This window comes from Clarias gariepinus, chromosome 12, assembly GCF_024256425.1.
Source record: "Clarias gariepinus isolate MV-2021 ecotype Netherlands chromosome 12, CGAR_prim_01v2, whole genome shotgun sequence".
NCBI lineage: Eukaryota > Metazoa > Chordata > Actinopteri > Siluriformes > Clariidae > Clarias > Clarias gariepinus.
This window is the reverse complement of record NC_071111.1, coordinates 25,401,141-25,417,500: the sequence shown is the minus strand read 5'-3', so window position 1 is coordinate 25,417,500 and position 16,360 is coordinate 25,401,141.

Sequence of the window (16,360 nt, the reverse complement as noted above, 5' to 3'; positions counted from 1 at the left end):
AAACCTAGTGCAATGATGTTCAATTAATCTGGGACATGAACACATTGACCATGTGGATGTGTTAGAGCGAAAGAGGGATAGAGTGAGAAGTGTGTGTACAAGTCAGTGTGTGTGGGGAAATATAGCATGCAGTAAATCTGGGATCTCTGTCAAGTTGTTTTGTCTGAATTGTTTACTCTCATCTGCCAGGCTGAAATATCGACTTTTCTAATGCGGCGAAAGGAAAGGGAAAAAAAAGAACGAAAAATCATTCACATGTCCATGCAAAAAGCAAAAGGCTGTCATCATCAACATTTGATGAGATTTGGCTTTTTTTTCATCCTGAAGCATAAATGATTACTGATATGTGGAGCTGCATTCCCAGAGCCATGAGTTCCTCCTAGCAGAGCCGTAGTTAAAAAGTTTTCTACAGCAACACCTCTAGTTTTGGCTGTGAACTCAAACTAAAGGCTTGTACATTTTTTTTTTGATGCAATGTTTCTATAGTAATAAAACCCAGTTATAGTAAATATTTACTTGCTTTTACATCGTGTGCTCCGGAACAGATGTGAATTAGTGCGTTTTATATTAGGCAGGATTGATTTCTACATTGCCCAGGTGCAACTGGTTCACCTCCCCACTCCCCTGCTGGTCTAGAGTAACATTTTTTGTACTCCGCTCTCCCGTACACTTGCGTATTCACACTCTCCGATACAGCGGGTGGCAATATGTACCTACTTGGTTTATGAGCCGACATTTAACACTAAACGATTAAACGAGAAAAACATGTGCTTTCCTACTTTATCAGCATAAAGGAGGCCAAAGGATGAGACTGGCACGTGTTACATGCACACAGAGATATTGGAGGAGACAGATGGCATTAATGGCATCATGTATAAACAGCGATCTCCTTCCATGCTCAGGTATGATTGGCTTCCATATCTGATTCGATCCAATGCCGGAGTGTGCTGTACTGAGCCCGAGACCACTTTTTCAAAGCGGATTCGGGTACGGTTCCTGAGCCTGGAACGATTGTGTTCTCACTGATCCAAATGAAACAGACTTTGGGGTTATGTGTTGTCTGAAATTATCCCAGGGCTCTAACGTGAAACCAGCCTAAATTTGACCCATTATACTGATATATTTGACACTTCGGCACTACTGTGTACCAGGAATGGACTCCCCTTGGGTGTTTTCACATTAAGCACGATTTATTCATACAGTACAATGCCTGGGTACGATTGTTCTCCACTCGCCTCACACATGCTGGAAAGCTTTTATATTCGTAATTTTGTATTAAACCTGAGTACACTTGTGTATTTACACTCTCTTTCCAACACAGCAGGTGGCAGTATGCACCTAGTTGCTTTGCAAGCCACGAAAAAACACAAAGAGGAGAAGAGTACAAGGAAGTCATCCTTCGCACTGCGCCTAACATTATTACATAACAGTGACCCTCTCATGAGCCCTCCTACTTCATCAGCTATGGTGGTGGACTGTAGTAGTTGAGCTGTGCACACAGAGTAGACAGATAGCACTGATGGCATCACATACGAAACAGTAGTCCACTTCCTCTTTCAGAGACTGTATACTGCCATCTAATGTGCTGGAGAGTGTTGATACGCAAGTGGTTAAGTCACTGGACTAGTGATTGGAAGTTCCCAGGTTCAAATCCCAAAACCAAGTTGCCACTGTTGGGCCCTTGAGCACGGCCCTCAACTACTCAGAAGTATAATGAGACAACAATGTAAGCCACTCTTATCATTTCTTTTCATAGCACAGACAAAAAACATGAAATTGATCTGGGTTGACTTCCCATCTACTACAGATGTGGCTGGTAGATTGAAAATAAAAAGAAAGAAGCTGGACTATTTCTTTAACACACACACACACACACACACTCTAACACAGAGGTCTTTGGCTGGAACACTATGACTTTGTCCTCTCAGTTTCTTCACTTAAAAAACATGACACTCTTTGACTGACTATAAACACAGCTGACTGTGTGCGCTTAATTAGTATTGCGCAGGCTGGATAGCATGAACCGGGTGATGGTGCACGCCCGGATGTGTGTTTAAGTCTGTGCCTGTGTGTTTGGAGGCGTGTTTATGGGCTGGGTGTGCTCCTGACTCGATGATACTTTCTGTAATCATTAAGCTCTTTTTACTCATCATTAGTGTTAATTATTGTTTGGAGTGCTTTATAATAAGCGCTAATTGATATAAAGACGGCCTTACGTTTGAAGACGGTTCATTAAGGATGACGTAATAGCTGCAGAAGTTCTTGTTTTGTGTGTGTGTGTGTGTGTGTGTGTGTGTGTGTGTGTGTGTGTGTGCGTGTGTGTGTGTGTGTATGTGTGTGTGTGTGTGTGTGTGTGTGTGTGTTTTCTGCATTGAGCTACAGTTCGTGGTTAAAAACTGTCACTCTGAGCTTTTGGAACAGAGATTGCTGGTACAGCTGCAAAGCACATGATGGACACAAACACACAATCAAAAAAGGTTGTGCCCTCTGCAGGACAGGTGGACACCTCTTATATAATAGATTTTGAGGCAATAGGTCTTATGACCTGAACGGTATTGAAGTAAAATGCATAATTATTAAATATTAATTATTAATAAAAATGCAAAGTGATAATATTGACAAAAAAAGGTTGTGCCCTTTGCAGGACAGGTGGACACACATTTTGGAATACATTTTGAGTCAATAGGTCACATGACCTGGAAGGTATTGAAGTAAAATGCAGAATTATTAAATATTAATTATTAATAAATATGCAAAGTGATAATATTGACAAAAAAGGTTGTGCCCTCTGCAGGACAGGTGGACACACATTTTAGAATGGATTTTGAGTCAATAGGTCACATGACCTGGAAGGTATTGAAGTAAAATGCAGAATTATTGAATATTAATTTTTAATAAAAATGAAAAGTGATAATATTGACAGAAAAAAGATTGTGCCCTCTGCAGGACAGGTGGACACACATTTTAAAATGGATTTTGAGTCAATAGGTCACATGACCTGGAAGGTATTGAAGTAAAATGCAGAATTATTGAATATTAATTTTTAATAAAAATGAAAAGTGATAATATTGACAGAAAAAAGATTGTGCCCTCTGCAGGACAGGTGGACACACATTTTAGAATGGATTTTGAGTCAATAGGTCACATGACCTGGAAGGTATTGAAGTAAAATGCAGAATTATTGAATATTAATTTTTAATAAAAATGAAAAGTGATAATATTGACAGAAAAAAGATTGTGCCCTCTGCAGGACAGGTGGACACACATTTTAAAATGGATTTTGAGTCAATAGGTCACATGACCTGGAAGGTATTGAAGTAAAATGCAGAATTATTGAATATTAATTTTTAATAAAAATGAAAAGTGATAATATTGACAGAAAAAAGATTGTGCCCTCTGCAGGACAGGTGGACACACATTTTAAAATGGATTTTGAGTCAATAGGTCACATGACCTGGAAGGTATTGAAGTAAAATGCAGAATTATTGAATATTAATTTTTAATAAAAATGAAAAGTGATAATATTGACAGAAAAAAGATTGTGCCCTCTGCAGGACAGGTGGACACACATTTTAAAATGGATTTTGAGTCAATAGGTCACATGACCTGGAAGGTATTGAAGTAAAATGCAGAATTATTGAATATTAATTTTTAATAAAAATGAAAAGTGATAATATTGACAGAAAAAAGATTGTGCCCTCTGCAGGACAGGTGGACACACATTTTAAAATGGATTTTGAGTCAATAGGTCACATGACCTGGAAGGTATTAAAGTAAAATGCATAATTATTAAATATTAATTATTAATAAAAATTTAAAGTGATAATATTGACAAAAAAAGGTTGTGCCCTCTGCAGGACAGGTGTACACCTCTTATAAAATAGATTTTGAGGCAATAGGTCTTATGACCTGAACGGTATTGAAGTAAAATGCAGAATTATTGAATATTAATTTTTAATAAAAATGAAAAGTCATAATATTGACAAAAAAAGGTTGTGCCTTCTGCAGGACAAGTGGACACACATTTTAGATTAGATTTTGAATCAATAATTCGTTTATTTGTTTTAAATATCAATGTTTATAATATTATTATTATCCGTATTTCAGTCGGACAGTAATTTGCAGACGGTCCCTAACTCGCGCAGTAGGCGACGTGCTTTCGCCGGACTCTGTTAGCGAATCCCCGCCACAAATCAGCGAATCGCCGCTACAAATCTGGTCGCCGGAGCTCGAATATCCAACGTCCAACGTCAAACCAACTTCACCGCGGTTTTAAAACCCCCAATTCTGTGAATTCCCCCAGCAGCGAAACCGGTTTGATGACTTCACACCCGTAGTAAAGGTGAGATGGGGGATTACAGTAACTGTGGGTGCGCTTCACCTCGGAGCGCGCTGTCGCGTTGTATTCAATGAATAGACTAAAACTAAATCATGTTTGCTTCAGCATTGGAAACAATATTGTATTAGATTAACTTTATTAAAGATTATACACTCTTGTATTCTGTGTCCACACACGTGGGCATCTTTAAATTTTTAGATATTGATCCTTTCTCGATGCAGCGAATTTTCTGAGCAAATTAATAATAATTTCCATGAATGAAAAGCAGGAAGAAGAAAAGGTTACGCGAAAATAAGAAAAAGCTTTAGAGGTAAATGCTGTGAAATGCTTCAAATGAACAGATTCTGCCTATAACAGGTCAGGGAGGCTGGATCCAGCAGCGCACCACATCCCACTTCATAATACATGCTGATGATGACCAACACGTCTCCCCTCATCTACCAGAGCCAAGTAAAAAGAATGGCAATCAAACAGAATAAAATTAGTAGCAGCACTAACTTGTGCTAGTTATTATGATGGTGGTCAATATTAATTGAAATAATGTTTCTCAGCATTATTTCGTGTTAATATTGACTACCCTAATAATTAAAATAAGTAACTAGTTTACTAGCGTGAGCTACTGCTGCTACTGATTTCAGCTTACCTGTTCAGTTTTATTGCCATTCCTTTTAAAATATTGTCTTTATAGATTTATATGTTGTTCGTCTTGATGTTCTTTTTTTCGTTTCTTTGACCCAATATATGTTCAGTGATACTTCAAATAACATGTTTAAATAGCATTGATTTCTGTATTGTGTTATATTTTTATACTAGTAACTGGTGTTAAAAATGTATCTCTACATTAATGAGCCAATGTATTATGGTGTGGGCTGCTGTGGGCCAGGAAGTCCAGGGACACTTTTTGGCCCCAGTCCGCCCCTGTAATAACGAATGGAGAAAGCGCAGTTGAAGCCCGGGGATTCTGTGTTCCGCGGGGGCCAGTCGTGAATAGCTGACACTTAGTGACAGCCAATGAAATTGAAGCATTTTTGTTGCTTTCCACGTGGTGTGGCGTTGCTTAAATAATATCTGTATAATATCCGTATATCCTATAAAATCGTCCAGACCCTGGTTCGAATCCCGCTCTGGGTGAAAATGTAATAAATGTGAATCCTTTGTTTTACACTTTTTGCTTATGATAATCATCAAATTACAGCAACTGTGAGGTGAGTGCTAATGTGTTTCATAGCTTAAGAAAAAAATTCTCAATTGCAAACATGCATTTAGTACTGAAGCATAACTGGATAATGTAATGGCTATATTGTGGTATTTTAGCAAATTTTGAGCACTGGCCGGGAATCGAACCCGGGTCTTCCACATGGCGGGCGACTCACCTACCACTGAGCCCCCAGTAGCCGTCTGCGTTTAATATATAACGTCATACATCTTTATCGTTACAGTAATAATCAGAATAATAAATTCGGAGAACTACTACTAATAATAATAATAATTCTGAATAAAAATGATGAATAAATACATAACAGTTTGAGCTTGACACGTTTATGAGCTCTGTCGCTCGCTGTCAATGGGCGCCTAAGAGACATAACATTTTTCGGCTTCAGTAGACACACAATACTTTAGACTGAAACACGACTGCCCCCTTCAGGTATTGAAGGGCATTTTCACAGCTTGCCGCGCGCACTCGCGGAAAGTCGTGGGATCCCTTTTCCGAAAACGTGCGTTTTTAAAGGCCAGATCTGTATGCTATTGTTAGAATTATTTTATATAAAAAGGAGTTGTTTCTACTCTCTTGCTCTCTTTCTCATAGATTTGATATTAACGTGTTAAATCTTTCCTGCTGCCATCTTTCTGTCTCTTCTTGCATCTGTTTTTAAAGGTGTAAACGCTCCCACACTCACCTTTCCATTCTCTCTATATGTCTCTCTCCCCCTCTCTCTCTCTCTTTCTCTCTCTCTGTCTCCTTCCCCCTCTCCCCCTAACTAGAGCCAACATCTTGTGATCTGTCTCTGGATGGACACCTCTCTATCTTCCTCTCCTTTGAATCTTCAGGATCTCACCAGAACGTCTACAGTGGTTTATGTTCTTTGTAGTAACATATGTCGATGGCACAGACGTTTAGTCAAACATATAAAAACCCAATCTTTTGCCTTATAATTACCAGAGACCTTTCTGACAGACAACGTGTGTGTGTGTGTGTGTGTTTGACCGAGTCTCTCCTGGCACCAGAAAAGCTTACCGAAGCACAGCAGACAGACAGAGCAACTCCCCTCGTTCTTTTTTACAACTATATAATATCTTACTGTACATAGGTTATGTAAACAGGACCTTACCTTTGGATAGTACCATTCATCTGTTCCACCAGGCCATTAGTTTGTGGGTGGTAAAGAGAACAGAGACTTCTCTTAATGCCAAACAGAGAGCATACTTCTGTGTTTACCTAGAGAAAGAAAAGCATGGAAAAAACTAAATGTAACTTGCAATTAATAAATATAATGCATTCCTTAACATTTTATTATGCAACTTCACATTACCAGTCTAAATTTGGGACACTTCATCTAATTCAGTGGCATTTTTGTGATTTATATTTTACATTATGGAACAACACTGGAGAAAACTTTAAAATGACATATGGAATTAGGTAATTAAGTAACAATAACCACAATCTGGAATAGTTTTTGCAAAAACAGTATTGTCAGGTTGATTTGAAAAACATATCAAGCACCATGATGAAACTGTATCTCATGAAGACAAAAACTTCCCTCTGCTACAGCAGAGAAGTTCTCTTAGAGTAACTAGCCTCAAAAATCACCAATTATACAAAGCAATTAAAAAAGTTTTAGAGCCGTTATGAAGGCTTTATAGAGCATAAGAAGCAAACAACTCTCAAAATCAATTGTTCAAATGAGATTACTGCATATTTTGGATGCCTTCAACATTTTTTTTCAATGTAGAAAGTAACTTTTTCTTCTTTCTCAAACAATACAAATAAAAATCGACCAGGGAGCAGGTACAAGCTTTTGACTGCTAACAAACAAGCAGAACAAAAATTAATTAATTAATTAATTAATAAAAAAGATTTAGTTTGACATCACAAAGTCTTCACTTGCTAGTCAAACAAATAACTTAACCAACCTGATTGACAAATTCCCTGCCCTGATCGGTTAGTATCCTTTTTGGTGCTCCAAATCTATGAAAAAGATTCACAATGCACATTGTGACATCTTCTGCTGATTTGGATGGTAATGGGTATGCCTCTACCCACTTTGCCTTTCTCTGTCTTTGTCAACTTCCCAACGAGGTCCATACCGACCAATTCCCACGGTTCATTTACCTTAAAAAACAAAATTTTATAAATATTAATACATTTTGCTTAAGTAATCACATAAGTAAAAATGATTCAATTACTTACAATTATGGGAATATGGGCTTCTTTATGTTTTAGGCCTCTTTTAGACTGGCATGCTGGGCACTGTTTAATCTGCATTTAGACAAAGCAACAAATATCAAAAGGTTTAATGTGAAGTTGCAAGTGGATAGACAAAAGTTTATCCACTTTACGCACGACTTTAGCTCAAATGTGTGCCCTTGTGACGCACATAAAAGCACTCCATCTGCTAAAAGAATTAATAAATTAAGTATAACCTCAGTTGCATGTATTTACTCCCATTTTAAGCCATATATCCTAGAGTAGGAAACCTTTCGATTAACAAATGTGAAGGTCTCAGAGAAAATTGGATGATTGAGAGTTTTATCGAAACACAAGAGAAAGACTAATGGCATTTAATAATTTTTGTTTTAGTGTATAAATACATGGTATAGCCTTTTGTTTAGGAATAACTAGCCTTTTTTTTTTTGCTGAAAACCTACCCTAATTCTCTGTGGTTGTTAGTTAAGTTAAGCCTTTATTTGTCACATATACACTACAGGACAGTGAAATTCCTTCTTCGCATATCCCAGCGTAACTGGAGTCAGAGCGCAGGGTCAGCCATGATACGGCGCCCATGGAGCAGTTAGGGTTACAGGCCTTGCTCAAGGGCCCAACAGTGGCAACCTGGTGGAGCTGGGGATCGAACCGCCGATCTTCCGATCAGTAACTCAGTGCCTTAGTGCCTCAGTGCCTTAGCCCTCTGAGCCACCACAATTATTATTATTATTATTATTATTATTATTATTAATAATAATAATAATAATAATAATAATAATAATAATAATATTGTCATAAATAATATTAATGACAATAAAAAAATTAATAATAATAATAAAAAGAAGAAGAGTAGTAGTATTAGTTATGATTATGATTTTTGTCTCTGTTGATTCATGACCACAGACCAGTTCTGATCAGTTTATAGGGTCCAACAATCCTATTAAACCTAATCTCAGTAGTCCATGTGGGGGTGCTAAAGTGACCTCCTGAATTTGAATTAACACCCTACAGTGTCCAATTACATCCAGTTGGACTCAAATTTACTGAGTAAAAATATTAAAACATTGGCGATTTTACTATGTACAGTGTGTGAATAATTGCATATGATCACATGATATCACTAAAACGAAACAGACGTGGTTTAGTCTTTCCTGAAAGTGTTAATACAGACTTAAAAACACTGTTAAATATAAAAAGCCAGATAAACAAGCGAGAGATAAACAATGTTGGTTTGAGGTGTCTTTATGTCATAGTGGTGGAAAAAAAAACATGTTAATACACTGGCAGTATCAGTAGTAATATAGACATTAAGGAAAAAAAAAACGCTTAATGTCTTTTTTTTTAATAGATGGTAAATAATTAGAAACTGCGTCCTGGGTTTTTTCCTTTCCACTATGCCCACCTGTTGAACTGGCATGAAATTCTTTAAAAATATCATCTGCCTCCTCAGCAGTACGCACGACTTTAACACAAATTTCTAGATTTGTGCCCTTGTGACGCACATAAAAAAGCACTCCATCTGTTAAAAAATTCAATAAATTAAGTATAACCTCAGTTGCACGTAAATGTGTGCCTGCCACAGGCCAGAGATTAATTTTAATATAGAAGCATTTACATTTATAACAAAAAATGAACTGTGCACTAATAATAACCTATACAGGTAGGCCTGTTAGCTACATGTAACCAACAGGGCCAACTAGCTAACAAAATTTTAGGACAGACTATTACCTTTTACTACATATTGTTTTGCACGTCGTCGAATTACGTATTTCTCCGATTTTGTTCGGAAATCAGGATATTTTCCTGTTGTTAAATAATTAAAAATTTCGTTATATTGTGTCGCATCCATCCTGTTCCCATCCAAATTTATAAACAACTGAAAAACTTCTTTCGTCCACCACAACTTACTGGCGCAGTGACTCACAATAACAAAAACAACACAGTCTTCACTACTGAATGGCAAAATATAAAATTACAAAATGTATGAAACTAAATAGGTATTTTTGGAAAGGGCCTGATTATATAGGAAATCTTTAATCCTAAAAAAAAACAAAATCTTTATGTCCATACATTCTTAAATGTGTATACCTTATTATAACCTTATTATACCATTGTAAAGACATAGGCAAACTTATTTAATAAAAAAATACAAAATAAGTCGTATAATATATTGAGATAGTTAAGGATTACAATACATCTAAGTAATCAGATGTCTGAAGCATAAGATGAATGGATAGAGGATCAGAAACAAAAAAAATCAAGCATACATTAAGCCTGTAAATACTCAAGGTTCTGTAATCAGGTTTAGAAACTCAAAATTTAAAAAAATCTGTTTCCCTTTCTCTACTGGCTTTATGTTTTAAATTGAAGTATGGGAAACGTATTTTCCTGATCATCAGGAAAATCGGTTTCCCTCCTCCTACTGGCTGTGGAAGTATCAGAGATGTCTGAAATTGCCTCAGAGACATGTGTGCTTAGGTAATACAGTGAGATGATGTTTTTTTAAAAACACTATTTTTAACAAGAGACTCCTGGAAATTAATTTACCCAGTTAACAATTTTAATAAACTTCAAGTTTTCATATTTTCTGAAATTAAAGAAAAATAACCAATTCAGATACATTATTTAATGTAAAAATGCTATTATAATAAGTGCTGTGCCAATTATGTATGTCTGTTTTATCATGGATTTCAGGATATCATGTTTCCCCATCATATGCGGGTGCTGTGAGAGAGAGAGAGAGAGAGAGAGAGATAGATAGATAGATAGATAGATAGATGTGAATAAGATGAATAACTCTGAGTGTGGTGTCCTATAATTCCTGTACCTTTGTGTTTGATATGTAACCAGATGTTTTAATAGAACTGGATGTTTGAGTGGGTTAAAAAAAGAGTATTGTGGTTATCACGAGTACACACTCTACCCTTGAGTATAATAAATTACAAAGTATAACCTTAAATCTATTTAGAATCAATCAGGATCACATCTATCATCACACAGCTAATGTACGTGTAATAAAAGTAGTCGTGATGTCAGTACTGGTCCAACAAACCAGCCTTTTGCAGCGGCTTAAAACGTCTGAATTATCTTCAAATGTACAAAAAAAGTGAAAAAACACTCGATTATTTTGCATAGGTTATCTGTTTAATTCACAAAGTTCGTAAAAACACTTTAAAACGAGAGAAAACCTGTTAAAAGCTTCTCAGCATTTGGTAGCGAGTGACGTCATGATTTGAATCTGCAGGCGCACTGCGCGCGACCGGGGAAACATAGGGAAACTGAATTTCCCGGAACACCTGTATCTTTATCTCACCGCTATGCTTTAGTCGCCGTGGTGTGCTCGCGCTAGCTCCGTCAGGTACGAGTGTTTTCTCCCCGAGTAGGTGCTCCGCTACTCGGCGGCCTGCTTGGATTTTCTGTAGGTCCTCCGTAGTGTGCTTCAACTTGTTATTCTCCATCCCACTTCCGACACCAATGTAGCATTTTACCACCAGGAAGGATGTTGGAGAGACAAGTGAGCTTAATTGCTGCCTAATGCAATGGCTGGGAGTACTTAATTATGCACACAGCACTGTAGAGCATGAGCAGCACATTCACAAGAGAACCTACCCCCAATTCAGCACTCTAAAAAACGCTGGGTTGTTTTTTCTACCCAAGCGCTGGGTTGCCTCTGTTGGGTCATTTTTCTGGGTTATTTACAGAGAGTTGGGTAGTTTTTGTGTAACCCAGCTGCTGGGTTGAAGTTTGATTGGCTCCTCCCCCAAAGTTCACCGGTGGATTCAGCGGCTGTCAGTCAGAGCTTCGTGTCTCTCTTCAGCTCCCACACCGCTGATGATGGTTCATTTAAGGGAAAACGACGTTAAATACAAGGTCTGTATTCACATGTTCACTCACCTAAGTCACATATGACTGAAAAATTATTACTATATGTGAGATTTATTACTGTTACCGTGTTAAGGTTACACTCAAACTTTCAGGCTGGTCTGAGGTAAAATAATTTAGCTGACAATAGCTGCTATAGTTAGCCAAAGAACCCCACCTGTGTGTGAAAGAAACGGATAAGATGTCTGAGCTTTTTATCTTTCTCTGTAGAATGTTTGCAGGGTGACAAAACTGTAACTGTAGTATTAGCATGACGCTAGCATTTAGTTAACATTAGAACTTTATTAATCTCACTGTTTGAGAAAATAAAATGCTGGGGTGTTACAAAACACTGACCGTCTCACAAATATACACACCTGCTAACCTCCCGTTTTTCACTAGCTAGTAATTTACTCCGCGGTCAAAAGTCACCCGCGTTTCTCCCGAGTTATAACAATATTTTACACCTTTCCCCCTTTGGCAAGTAGTATGCAAATATGACTGCTGCATGTAAGCTAACCAGGTAGCCCTCTTTAACCAAAGTTGCTTGTGACTCGGACTAAATTAACTATCAGTCAGCTGTACAGATAACTACTAGATGGAAGTATTAATATTTGGGTGATTATAATGTGCCAGTATGACTTCAGATATGGCAATGCATCTCCTCGGTAATTAGCTTAAAATCAACGCAGACCACAAGACCAACTAGTCTGATAAAGCTCATATATATATGAGCTTTATCCCAAAAGCCATGCTTATTTTGCTTATTTTATTTTTGGTAGTAGCTGTCTCCATGTTTTTGTTTCAGGTTACCTATACCCTAGCTTTGTCATTTTTTTATTTAGTATAAATCCTATTACACATTAAATTGATAGTCTTATTCAGTTTAATCTTTGTTATTCAACAAATTTTTAACTTTCTTTCATTTCTTTCTAAGGTTGGCACCAACATGTTGGACTACCTCCAGCAGGCTGAAGTGTCAAGGCCATACCCCTACTGTACATCCTGACGTTGGGAGATGATGACCAGCGCTGCTCTCAGGCATTCGTCATTCTGGTGGGACAGGCTCTGGAGCAATGCACACTACTTGGGGCGGTTGATGTGTGCTTCAAGGCATTTTATATTTTTAACATTAACTATTTAAAGTAGTGTGCACCTGTATAGGACTTTTTGTAATGTTGCTATGAAATAGCAAGGCCTACTTGAAAAGTCAAAGACAGTGTTTGTATGTTAAAATGAGACCAAGGCTGGATAGTTTTGTTCTGCAGGAAAGATATCTAATGTCACAGAGAGATCCTGCTCCGTAGAAGCTGCCTCAGCCTATTTGTGTTATTACTCCATTCTGCCCTTGTGAGTAATAGTATAGTAATGATGTCACTGTTGATTATCTGTTCTTGTGCTTTTGAAAAATAAATGTTTTTTCTATGAACATTTAATAGGATGTTGTTTATTGCATATATGTATGGTTTGCAAAACTTGGAAGTTTTTTTTTTTTTGTAATAAACCAGTATATCAAAGTAATTTAACTGTTTAATAGACGTGGGTAGTTTTTTTTTTTTTTTTTTTTTTACAGATTCACTGTAAAACATGAAAATAATAATAACCTATTTGTGAGGTAGAATTAACTCAACATTCCAGTTAAAGTAACCCAACATCTAGGTAAACATTTAACCAATTTATGTGGTAGAATTAACCCAGCATTATAGTTAAATATGACCCAGCATTTAGTTAGTCCAATAGTTACCCGGCAGCTGGGTTAAAAACAACCCAGATTGGGTTGTTTTTAACCCCGCATTTTTTAGGGTGTTTGTTTACCACCCACCAGACAGACAGACAGACACACACACAAGTGGAGAAAAGAGGAGAAAGAACCGGAAGGCCAGGAGGTGATCGGGACCGTTCCAGGTGCTCCTAGTGACACGGACAGCAGTGAAGGTAACAGAAAGTGTGAAGTGGATCCACTTCAGCCACTGCAAACGTGTTCCAGAACCTGTGAACCTGGGAGAAGAGAACACAGAGGTGCTAACCGCTCCTGCTAGCCCCAACAGACCCATGTCCACACGCAAAGTGGATAAACAAGCTCCAGTGATATGAACCACACAGAACCACAACTCTCCTGTCAACTTTATTGTCTGTTAAAGGAAGAAGTGGCGTTACATCTAATGTGATATTTTTACATAGAACATGTTGGTGAAGTAAATTACATTTAACTAATGAATAATTTGTATATGAATAAAAGTGTATTGGAACAATATTTTGTTTTTAAACATAAAACATCTTTAAAGAATGTTACAAACATACTGTATTGCTACAAAATTTATGTTACAAATTTAAGTTTTAAACAAATAATGACGTGTGGCATTATTTTTTTTATGTATTTGGTTAAATTATGGACACTATAAGCACTTAAATACAATGTCATTTTTAATTTTAAAGCCTACAAAACAGCAAAAATATGCACAAGAAAAATAAAAACATAGTATAGTACAAAAAAAATAAAACAATAATCAAAAACACAGAATAATCACATTAAATTTATTAATCTGCGTCATACAGCAGTTAATTTTGGTCCGTGAATGTGTTTGGACGAGCAGCGACCACAACAAGGCTGATGTTTCATATATTTCATAACAGAACTGGCAGATTTGATGACTTGTGTCACTCCACTTGTCTGTGTTCACTCAGTCTGTGATTCACTGTGCACGATGAACACACACTTCTCACGTCTCCGAGTCTGTTTAATGTGTTATAACTAAATGAATGATGTGTTTATGAGCATGTTCTCTATCACCAACATGGAAACGCAGGAACACTGGAGTCTTCATCACACAAAGATATCCATTCTGTAACGATGCGGCTCGCGCAAAAGGCAGAGCCGCTCTTAAACTGTTCAGAGCGGGCAGATCCGCAGGTTGCTACCATGCGGGGTTCTGAACAGGCAAAGACGCGGCCATTTATGCACACGGCTGCCAGGCAACGCCGCCGTCAGGCAATTAGCCTGAATGAGCCGCACCTGGCAGTACGTCTATATAAGGGCCCTAATACCTCCGCACTTCGTGCGAATATTAGGTAGCACCGGTAAGGTATCAGGGCCAAGACAGACAAAGAAAGAAAGAAAGAAAGAAAAAGAAAAGCGCGCAAGTAAAGACAGAGGCAAAGCCCCAGCCTCTGCCTCCTTAAGACGCCGGCGAGAGAGCGAGAGAGAGAGAGAGCGTCACGCAGCCGTGTAGCGTGCGCTCTTGGGTAAAGTATAAAGTGTGCATAAAACACAACCCCTCTCTCCTCATAAATCCTTGGTAAGGGCGAACGCCCCGAGAGGATATAGTTTTTGTTTTGTTTTCCAGAGCCCCGTCCATTCTCACGTAGACGGCGGAGCTCTGTTTATTTTGTGTTATTAGTTTTCATTTGTTTCATTTTAAGTTCTCCTAATTAATAATCCCACGCTATCTCCAAACGGGAAGGTCTTCCGTGCGTATCACAAGCACTCTCACAGCCTCCTATTTCACTGATTTCCTCTAAAGCCCTGCGTCAGGGCTCTTATAACCCAATATAACATCTCGTGGTGCGGCTCTCCATACCGCACCACGTAACAGAATATTCGCACCATCAGTAGAGCCCGCGGGCTTAGAGACGATGCAGGAAATAGTTGAGGGTCAAGCGAGAGTGCTTGATAGGCACGAGGAAGCACTAACCACGTTGATTTCGGAGATGCGTGGGATTAATAAGCGCCTCGAGTTAATTTTTGGGCAGCTCGAGGCGCGCGCCACTTCCGGGTTTCCATCTGGCCGCGAGTCGATTCCGGAGTCGACTCGCGCCCCCGGATCAGTGGCTCAACCACCCCATCTGGTGGCCGAGACTCGACTCCCTTCACCACAGCCGTACGCGGGCGAGTCAGAGAGGTGCAATGCCTTCATCCTGCAGTGCTCACTCATATTCGAGCTGCAACCTTCCCAATTTCCATCAGAACGGGCGAAGGTTGCATTTATGGTGTCTCTGCTCACAGGCAGAGCACTAGAGTGGGCTACTGCAGTGTGGCAGCACCTCCTCTCTGAACACGCCACCCTAAGTGCCTTTGTTGAGGCACTTAGGGCCACTTTCCACCATCCGCATGCGGCGAGTAGTATAGTGTCGCCCCTCCTTTCTATTCGTCAAGAGGGGCGATCGGTAGCTGACTACACAGTCGAGTTTCGTACCCGGGCCGCCAGCTCGGGGTGGAATGACGCAGCCCTTATGGCTGCGTATACCCAAGGGCTCTCCGAGCAACTAAAGGATGAGCTAGCCTTACGTGATCCTCCACAGGATCTGGAGGAATTTTATAGGCTAGCCATCCGGGTGGATAACCGCATGCGTGAGCGTCAGGCCGGACGTTCCGGCGGCTCCAGGCGGGGAACATCTCCTCCACCCCACGAAAGCCGCTCTAAGCGCCGAACCGGTGACTCCCCCGGCTATAGGCGCAACGCCTCACCTCCGCTAATGGAGACAGAGCCTGAGGCTTCATATCCCATCCCTGATTTTGAGCCTGAAGAACTAGAGCTGGAAGATATGGGAGAGCCCATGCAGATAGGCGTTGCCAGGCTTGCCCCTCAGCGTAGCAGCCCATGGGGCTCCCAGGTGGCAAGTGATGCCCGTGGCGCAGCAAGCCACAGACAGGGTCACCCCAGGAGGGGGGGGTCTGGTAGGACCCAAAAGTCAAGACTCCGTCATGCAGGGCTCTTCCTTCCAGCCACGCTCTCAGG